This window comes from Mytilus galloprovincialis, chromosome 13, assembly GCF_965363235.1.
Source record: "Mytilus galloprovincialis chromosome 13, xbMytGall1.hap1.1, whole genome shotgun sequence".
Classification (NCBI taxonomy): Eukaryota; Metazoa; Mollusca; class Bivalvia; order Mytilida; family Mytilidae; genus Mytilus; species Mytilus galloprovincialis.
Window position 1 is genome coordinate 47552995 of NC_134850.1, and position 10499 is coordinate 47563493.

Genomic DNA, 10499 nt, shown 5'->3' on the forward strand with positions numbered 1-10499 from the left:
AAAATAAATGGACCATATGAAGTTTATGAACGTAGCATAGGTTCTCCATGGGACCCTCCCATATTTGAATCGAAGTTGTTTACATATTTTATTATTTTTATATAATCTGATGTAATTTATGTTTGAAGTAAAAGCAACATAAATACTATTGTGATATATACAGTGCAAATACGTTGCTATTGGATTTTTGAAAACTTTCTATGACAAAATCGATAGATTTGATATGAATAAGAACCTTTCAAATAGAATGTGAGCATTATTTATATAAACAATGATATTGATTTTAAAATCGATCTGCAGCCACACAGGTTAACTGGTTGTAGAAATGGAAAACGCAATGAAAACGTTGGCGATATTAAGTCTGACCATATATACAGTGTCTGCTTTCGGTATTTCAAGCAATACCAGACAGGACAGTAACACATTCTTAAGTATTGCTAACATACAATCGCCTTTCGTTTGTGGAATGCTTTGTTTGCAGGCGGTAAGGTAAGGCAAATATACAGTCGCCTTTTATTTGTGGATAATGTAAGGTAAACATAGTCGCATTTCGTTTGTGAAATGCTTTGGTTACAGTCAGTAACTAAGGTAAGGCAAACATACTATCGCCTTTTGTTTGTGGGATGCTTTGGTTACAGTCAGTAATTATATATAAGGTAAGGCAAACATACGGTCCAGTGGCGGATCCAGAACTTTTCATAAAGGGGGGGGGGCATCTGACCTAAGAGGGGCCCCGCACTGGTCATGCTTCAGTGATTCCCTATATAATCAACCAAATTTTTTCCACGAAAGGGGGGGCCCAGGCCCCCCTGGATCCGCCTATGCGGTCGCCTTTTGTTTGTGGAATGTTTTGTTTACAAGCAGTAAAGGTAAGGCAAACATACAGTCGCCTTTTGTTTGTGGAATGCTTTGTTTACAGGCAGCAAGGTAAGGCAAACATACAGTCGCCTTTTGTTTGTGGAGTGTTTTGTTTACAGGCAGTATGGTAAGGCAAACATACAGTCGCCTTGTGTTTGTGGAATGATTTGTTTACAGGCAGTTAGGTAATGCAAACATACAGTCGCCTTTTGTTTGTGAAGTGCTTTGTTTACAGACAGTGAGGCAAGGCAAACATACAATTGCCTTTTGTTTGTGGAATACTTTGTTTACAGGCAGTTAGGTAAGGCAAACATACAGTCGCCTTGTGTTTGTGGAATGATTTGTTTACAGGCAGTAAGGTAAGGCAAACATATATACAGTCGCCTTTTGTTTGTGGAATGCTTTATTTACAGCCTCAGGGTGTAAAAAAAGGCAAACATACAGTCGCCTTTTGTTTGTGGAATGTTTTGTTTACAGGCAGTAAGGTTAGGCTAACATACAGTCGCCTTTTGTTTTTGAAATGCTTTGTTAATAGGCAGTTATGTAAGACAAACATACAGTCGCCTTTTTTTGAGGGATGCTTTGGTTACAGTCAGTAAGGTAAGGCAAACATACGATCGCCTTTTGTTTGTGGAATGTTTTGTTTACAAGCAGTAAGGTAAGGCAAACATATAGTTGCCTTTTGTTCGTGGATAATGTAAGGTAAACATACAGTCGCATTTCGTTTGTGAAATGCTTTGGTTACACTCAGTAACTAAGGTAAGGCAAACATACTATCGCCTTTTGTTTGTGGGATGCTTTGGTTACAGTCAGTAATTATATATAAGGTAAGGCAAACATACGGTCCAGTGGCGGATCCAGAACTTTTCATAAAGGGGGGGGGGGGGGGGGGCACTGACTGACCTACAAGGGGCCCCGCACTGGTCATGCTTCAGTGATTCCCTATATAATCAACCAAATTTTTTCCACGAAAGGGGGGGCCCGGGCCCCCCAGGGCCCCCTGGATCCGCCTATGCGGTCGCCTTTTGTTTGTGGAATGTTTTGTTTACAAGCAGTAAAGGTAAGGCAAACATACAGTCGCCTTTTGTTTGTGGAATGCTTTGTTTACAGGCAGCAAGGTAAGGCAAACATACAGTCGCCTTTTGTTTGTGGAGTGTTTTGTTTACAGGCAGTATGGTAAGGCAAACATACAGTCGCCTTGTGTTTGTGGAATGATTTGTTTACAGGCAGTTAGGTAATGCAAACATACAGTCGCCTTTTTTTTGTGAAGTGCTTTGTTTACAGACAGTGAGGCAAGGCAAACATACCATTGCCTTTTGTTTGTGGAATACTTTGTTTACAGGCAGTTAGGTAAGGCAAACATACAGTCGCCTTGTGTTTGTGGAATGATTTGTTTACAGGCAGTAAGGTAAGGCAAACATATATACAGTCGCCTTTTGTTTGTGGAATGCTTTATTTACAGCCTCAGGGAGTAAAAAAAGGCAAACATACAGTCGCCTTTTGTTTGTGGAAATGCTTTGTTAATAGGCAGTTAGGTAAGCCAAACATACAGTCGCTTTTTTTAAATGCTTTGTTTACAAGCAGAAAGGTAAGTAGAACATATAGTTGCCTTTTGTTTTTGAAATTCTTTGTTTACAGGCAGTAAGGTAAGGCAAACATACAGTCGCCTTTTGTTTTTGAAATGCTTTGTAAATAGGCAGTTAGGTAAGACAAACATACAATCGCTTTTTTTTAAATGCTTTGTTTACAATCAGTAAGGTAAGTCAAACATATAGTCGCCTTTTGTTTGTGGAATGCTTTGTTTACAAGCGGTAAAGTAAGGCAAACATACAATCACCTTTTGTTTTTGGAATGCTTTGTTTACAGAGAGTTAGGTAATGGAAATCTACAATCGTCTTTTGTTTGTTGAATGATATGTTTACAGGGAGTAAGGTTAGGCAAACATTCACTCGCTATTTGTTTGTGGAATGATTTGTTCACAGGCAGTAAGGTAAGAAAAACATACAGTCCCCTTTTGTTTTTGAAATGCTTTGTTAATAGGCAGTTATGTAAGACAAACATACAGTCGCCTTTTGTTTTTGAAATGCTTTGTTAATAGGCAGTTATGTAAGACAAACATACAGTCGCCTTTTTTTGAGGGATGCTTTGGTTACAGTCAGTAAGGTAAGGCAAACATACGACCGCCTTTTGTTTGTGGAATGTTTTGTTTACAAGCAGTAAGGTAAGGCAAACATATAGTTGCCTTTTGTTCGTGGAATGGTTTGTTTATAGGCAGTAAGGTAAGGCAAACATACACTCGACTTTTGTTTGTTGAATTCTTTGTTAATAGGTAGTTAGGTAAGACAAACATACAGTCCTCTTTTATTCTTGAAATGCTTTGTTTACAATCAGTAAGGTAAGTCAAACATATAGTCGCCTTTTGTTTGTGGAATGCATTGTTTACAAGCGGTAAAGTAAGGCAAACATACAATCACCTTTTGTTTTTGGAATGCTTTGTTTACAGAGAGTTCGGTAATGGAAATCTACAATCGCCTTTTGTTTGTGGAATGATTTGTTTACAGGGAGTAAGGTTAGGCAAGTATTCACTCGCTATTTGTTTGTGGAATGATTTGTTCACAGGCAGTAAGGTAAGAAAAACATACAGTCCCCTTTTGTTTTTGAAATGCTTTGTTAATAGGCAGTTATGTAAGACAAACATACAGTCGCCTTTTGTTTTTTAAATGCTTTGTTAATAGGCAGTTATGTAAGACAAACATACAGTCGCCTTTTTTTGAGGGATGCTTTGGTTACTTACAGTCAGTAAAGTAAGGCAAACATACGACCGCCTTTTGTTTGTGGAATGTTTTGTTTACAGGCAGTAAGGTAAGGCAAACATATAGTTGCCTTTTGTTCGTGGAATGGTTTGTTTACAGGCAGTAAGGTAAGGCAAACATACACTCTACTTTTGTTTGTTGAATTCTTTGTTAATAGGCAGTAAAGTAAGATAAACATACAGTCGCTTTTTGTTTTTGAATGCTTTGTTTACAAGCGGTAAAGTAAGGCAAACATACAATCACCTTTTTTTATGCCCCACCTACGATAGTAGAGGGGCATTATGTTTTCTGGTCTGTGCGTCCGTCCGTCTGTCCGTTCGTTCGTCCGTCCGTCTGTCCCGCTTCAGGTTAAAGTTTTTGGTCAAGGTAGTTTTTGATGAAGTTTAAGTCCAATCGACTTCAAACTTAGTACACATGTCCCCTATGATATGATCTTTCTAATTTTAATGCCAAATTAGAGTTTTTACCCCAATTTCACGGTCCACTGAACATGGAAAATGATAGTGCGAGTGGGGCATTCGTGTACTGAGGACACATTCTTGTTTGGAATGCTTTGTTTACAGAGAGTTAGGTAAGGGAAACCTACAATTACCTTTTGTTTGTGGAATGATTTGTTTACAGGGAGTAAGGTTAGGCAAACATTCACTCCCTATTTGTTTGTGGAATGATTTGTTTGCAGACAGTAAGGTATGGCAAATATACAATCGCCTTATGTTTGTGGAACGCTTTGTTTACAGGCAGTAAGGTTAGGCAAACATACACTTGCTTTTTTGTGGAATGATTTGTTTACAGGCAGTACAGTAAGGCAAACATACAATCGCCAATTGTTTCTGGAATGCTTTGTTTGTAGACAGTAAGGTAAGGCAATCATACAATCGCCTTTTGATGGTTGAATGCTTAGTTTATTTACAGACAGCTAGGTAAGGGAAACCTACAATCGCCTTTTGTTGGTGGAATGCTTTTTTACAGGCAGTAAGATAAGAGAAACATACATGTTGAATGCTTTGTTTACAGACAGCTAGGTAAGGGAAATAAAATTGAGAATGGAAATGGGGAATGTGTCAAAGAGACAACAACCCGACCAAATAAAAAACAACAGCAGAGGGTCACCAACAGGTCTTCAATGTAGCGAGAAATTCCCGCACCCGGAGGCGTCCTTCAGCTGGCCCCTAAACAAATATATACTAGTCCAGTGATAATGAACGAATGCTTTTTTACAGGCAGTAAGATAAGAGAAACCTACAATCGCCTTTTGTTGGTGGAACGCTTTGTTTACAGGCATTAAGGTAAGGTTAACCTACAATCGCCTTTTGTTGGTGGAATGCTTTATGTACAGGCATTAAGGTAAGGTTAACCTACAATCGCCTTTTGTTGGTAGAATGCTTTGTTTACAGGCATTAAGGTAAGGTTAACCTACAATCGCCTTTTGTTGGTGGAATGCTTTATTTACAGGCATTAAGGTAAGGTTAACCTACAATCGCCTTTTGTTGGTGGAATGCTTTATTTACAGGCATTAAGGTAAGGTTAACCTACAATCGCCTTTTGTTGGTGGAATGCTTTGTTTACAGGCAGTAATGCTAGGTTAACATACAATCGACTTTTGTTTGTGGAATGCTTTGTTTACAGGCAGTTAGGCAAGGCAAGGCAAACGCTTCAACATTGATATGAAGTAATTGATACTTTTTGAATGTATTTTTCTCAGTCTATGATGTACTAATGTATGAGCTTTAGCAAAAGTAAAATAGTAATATTAATTGACTATTTTTTTAAGTGTCTTGTCTCGACAAACTTTGTTATATCATGGCGCTAATTTTTATTTGGAGGAGAAAGTCGGACTTACCGGAGAAAACCATAGCCAGTAACCTATGTCAGGAAAACTGTCAATCAAGTAAAATTGGCCTGAAAAGGTTTTGGTTGTACTTATAAGTATTATAATTTATGGTTTTGTAGATTGGTCTCCTGACTTATCCCCGTTTGCTTTTACTGGGATGGCTTAGCTATCCTGAAAAAAAACCCGGTAAAAATGTGTCGATACTCACAAATGATGATGATCATAATTGTTGTTTTATGATCAGTTACAAATGCTACAATCATGCAATTACAAGTTATTATACTGAGATGGATTTTGACATGATAATTCGCAAAGTGTGCAGACAGGCATGTTACACTATATTTTAACTCTGAGTCGACCACATTTTGCTCTTGGCGGGGGTTGCAGCAACGATCTCCCACACTCGAGGCGATTTTGTAATTTATCTTTTATACATTTAAAAGAGAGGACACTTGCGCTTTAATGTTGATACTAATTGTATGTTCATAAACTTTGTTACTAAGAGTCGGAACAATTCAAACATTATTGATTTGCAAGATATTTTCATCATGTACCTTTAATTTTCAACATTTAGTACTTTTAAAAATCGGATTCTATATCTTACAATCAAATTGATGTTTCTGAACAGTAAATTAATTTCTACTTTTAATTACTATAGATGTGAGGCGGTCAATTTTAGAGCAGCCAACAACACGTGCTTTTTCTTGGACCAAACCAGTACCAGTTCGAGGCTCTCAGAGACAGGATATGTTTCATCAAACATTTCAAGTTGGAATCCGGTATGCATGCTTATGCTTGATATTAACCAAGAAATAAGATGTTATTATATAATTAGATAAATATTGATATCTCTTTTAAACAAAACGAAAAATTGCATGTTTAAATTTACATTTTAAAAGGACTTGAATACCCTAATGATGTAGCTTTAACAAATTTCTTAATCAGAGTAAATCATTGACGAAAGTTCCTTAATACTTGATAATAGTTCTAGTAACTGAATACGTATCCATATTATAAATATTAAAGTGTATCTAATTTTCTATTAACTATTAATTCTAAGTTTCTTCTCCTTGTCGATCACTGCTATATGTCCTATATTATATAGAGTGTCTAATATACATACTATAGTAGTATTTTAATCATAGTATACAGTACATGCAGATAAAAGCAAAAATAATTATCCTGTTCCCGTCGAGTACTTATGAAAATTATGTGTAAGTTAGAACCAAGGATACAAATCCTTGTTAAAACCGAGGTATAATAGTAGTGGTTCTTAATTTTACGATCTAAAAACCACGATATGGACAACAGTACTCTGATTGTCTTATTCATTTTTCATTTTTATGCCCCACCTACGATAGTAGAGGGGCATTATGTTTTCTGGTCTGTGCGTCCGTTCGTCCGTTCGTTCGTCCGTCTGTCCCGCTTCAGGTTAAAGTTTTTGGTCGAGGTAGTTTTTGATGAAGTGTAAGTCCAATCGACTTCAAACTTAGTACACATGTTCCTTATGATATGATCTTTCTAATTCAAATGCCAAATTAGAGTTTTGACCCCAATTTTACGGTTCACTGATAGAAAATGATAGTGCAAATTTCAGGTTAAAGTTTTTGGCTTCAGGTTAAAGTTTTTGGTCAAGGTAGTTTTTGATGAAGTTGAAGTCCAATCAACTTGAAACTTAGTATACATGTGCCCTATGATATGATCTTTCTAATTTAAATGCCAAATTAGAGTTTTGACCCCAATTTTACGGTTCACTGAACATAGAAAATGATAGTGCAAATTTCAGGTTAAAGTTTTTGGCTTCAGGTTAAAGTTTTTGGTCAAGGTAGTTTTTGATGAAGTTGAAGTCCAATCAACTTGAAACTTAGTATACATGTGCCCTATGATATGATCTTTCTAATTTAAATGCCAAATTAGAGTTTTGACCCCAATTTTACGGTTCACTGAACATAGAAAATGATAGTGCAAATTTCAGGTTAAAGTTTTTGGTCAAGGTAGTTTTTGATGAAGTTGAAGTCCAATCAACTTGAAACTTAGTATACATGTGCCCTATGATATGATCTTTCTAATTTAAATGCCAAATTAGAGTTTTGACCCCAATTTTACGGTTCACTGAACATAGAAAATGATAGTGCAAATTTCAGGTTAAAGTTTTTGGTCAAGGTAGTTTTTGATAAAGTAGAAGTCCAATCAACTTGAAACTTAGTATACATGTTCCCTTTGATAAGATCATTCTAATTTTAATGCCAAATTAGAGAATTTATTCCAATTTCACAGTCCTTTAAACATAGAAAATGATAGTGTGAGTGGGGCATCCGTGTACTGTGGACACATTCTTGTTATGCCCCACCTACGATAGTAGAGGGGCATTATGTTTTCTGGTCTGTGCGTCCGTTCGTCCGTTCGTTCGTCCGTCTGTCCCGCTTCAGGTTAAAGTTTTTGGTCGAGGTAGTTTTTGATGAAGTGTAAGTCCAATCGACTTCAAACTTAGTACACATGTTCCTTATGATATGATCTTTCTAATTCAAATGCCAAATTAGAGTTTTGACCCCAATTTTACGGTTCACTGATAGAAAATGATAGTGCAAATTTCAGGTTAAAGTTTTTGGCTTCAGGTTAAAGTTTTTGGTCAAGGTAGTTTTTGATGAAGTTGAAGTCCAATCAACTTGAAACTTAGTATACATGTGCCCTATGATATGATCTTTCTAATTTAAATGCCAAATTAGAGTTTTGACCCCAATTTTACGGTTCACTGAACATAGAAAATGATAGTGCAAATTTCAGGTTAAAGTTTTTGGCTTCAGGTTAAAGTTTTTGGTCAAGGTAGTTTTTGATGAAGTTGAAGTCCAATCAACTTGAAACTTAGTATACATGTGCCCTATGATATGATCTTTCTAATTTAAATGCCAAATTAGAGTTTTGACCCCAATTTTACGGTTCACTGAACATAGAAAATGATAGTGCAAATTTCAGGTTAAAGTTTTTGGTCAAGGTAGTTTTTGATGAAGTTGAAGTCCAATCAACTTGAAACTTAGTATACATGTGCCCTATGATATGATCTTTCTAATTTAAATGCCAAATTAGAGTTTTGACCCCAATTTTACGGTTCACTGAACATAGAAAATGATAGTGCAAATTTCAGGTTAAAGTTTTTGGTCAAGGTAGTTTTTGATAAAGTAGAAGTCCAATCAACTTGAAACTTAGTATACATGTTCCCTTTGATAAGATCATTCTAATTTTAATGCCAAATTAGAGAATTTATTCCAATTTCACAGTCCTTTAAACATAGAAAATGATAGTGTGAGTGGGGCATCCGTGTACTGTGGACACATTCTTGTTGTTATCTATGGTCATCTATCATACGATTGATTCACAATGTTAAAACTGGAAGTCATGTCTGACATAAAAGTCGGTCTGATGACGGAATGAATATCCATACGCCTTATTTTCGTTTTTCTCCCAAAATAACCCCAACTGAATACTAATAAGAATGGATGACAAATGCGACTATGTATGGTACTGTACCCATATGACACAGAGGTATGATGATCAATTTATTGTGGGAGGAAGAGAAGCGACACACAAAATGAGGTCTTCTCGTTTAATAGTATAGATAGATACTCAATGGAGAAAAATAATAGAAAAATTAAGAACACTGAAAAAGAAGTACCTCAATCCATACCCTCATAGAAGACATCTTTTAATTTCAGGAAGTAGCTGGACACTGCCAGTCAAAACCATGTGACAACAACTCTCTCTGTGTACCTAAAACAATTGGCTACAACTGTATCACAGCGGGTGAGGAGAAAATCTTAATTTTTTATGTAAAGTTTAGAAGTTTTGAAAAATTCTATGAGTCATTTTAATGTATAAATAAAATATCTTTCTGAACTTTGACAGCCAGGAGTCTATGAAATAAAAAGTGTTGTAAGACCATTGACTAATAAGATTTCTCGAACTGCCTATATCGAAAGAACAGCCACACACATATGTAAACCAGAACAGCCCCACACTATATGTACACAAATGCGTGTTGCTCTTTGTGAATTTTAAGTCGATCTTTACCTACTAATACTAATAAGGTGTTACATGTAACAAGAATAAATTTGAGAATATTTATAGGTTAATGTGTAAAAAGCAAATTTGGTTAAGTAATAACATGAATAACAAGATCATTTAACATTAACAAGACACACTCTAAATGTTTTTGTTAGATTCATGTTTATTAAATGTAAACTTCAAATTTTCGAACAAAGAGTATACATGTTTCGTTATCTCACTGTCTCTTTACACAAAATATTCAAACATTCGAACAATTTATTGGGGGACTTTTACTTTCTTTCTTTTTGCGTGTGCTTTATGTATCCAGATGAAAAAAGGCACGAAGATTTATATTATTTGTAATTTCTAAGTTCTCTCAATCCGAACATGATTATATTGAGATGGTAACATAGCATTAGTCAAAATTTACAACATCGCCTTATTCTTGAAAATATTTGCTACTCTGGAATTGGTTGTATGTCAGTCAGTTTTTATCGTATTATCAGTTATGTCCCAAACACAGAACGGTTTTATTTAAGTTTAAACATATTTTATTGTTCTAAAACACTGACATGGGATCAGATCAAAATAATATTATTTATTATATTGCCTCTATATTTTTCAGCATGGGCACAATAGAGTGAGACTGTCGCATGATGTGGAAAATCTCTGTAGACGTTTTTATAGTATTTTTCGTTTGAGAATAGTGATTATATCTACATAGCCGCAGTCAAATTTCAACGATTCGATATACTCGATATATTTATATACAATTAGCCGTTGTGCATTTATTTAGCTTTATATTTATTTATGAAAAGCATTTTGAAAGATAATGTCAGGATAGAACTTGTTACATTTGTATTTTTGTATATGTTATAATTGTTTAAATTCTTGATAGTTTTTTTCAACAACTGTTCAAACTTTTTTTTCAAATTAACAACTATAGGTCACCATAC

The 10499-nt window shown here is 35.5% G+C and overlaps 1 long non-coding RNA gene across 2 annotated transcripts; it reads left to right on the forward strand.

The window, feature by feature from the left end:
- The first annotated feature begins 275 nt into the window (after positions 1 to 275).
- LOC143055972 (uncharacterized) lies at positions 276 to 10393 on the forward strand. Of its 2 annotated transcripts, none has more exons than XR_012972183.1 (4): positions 276 to 489; positions 6161 to 6281; positions 9213 to 9300; positions 10169 to 10393. It is a non-coding gene; the product is annotated as an uncharacterized LOC143055972 (long non-coding RNA). The 2 variants fall into 2 exon arrangements; XR_012972184.1 differs by lacking the exon at positions 276 to 489 and adding an exon at positions 4360 to 4416.
- The last annotated feature ends 106 nt before the right edge of the window (positions 10394 to 10499 follow it).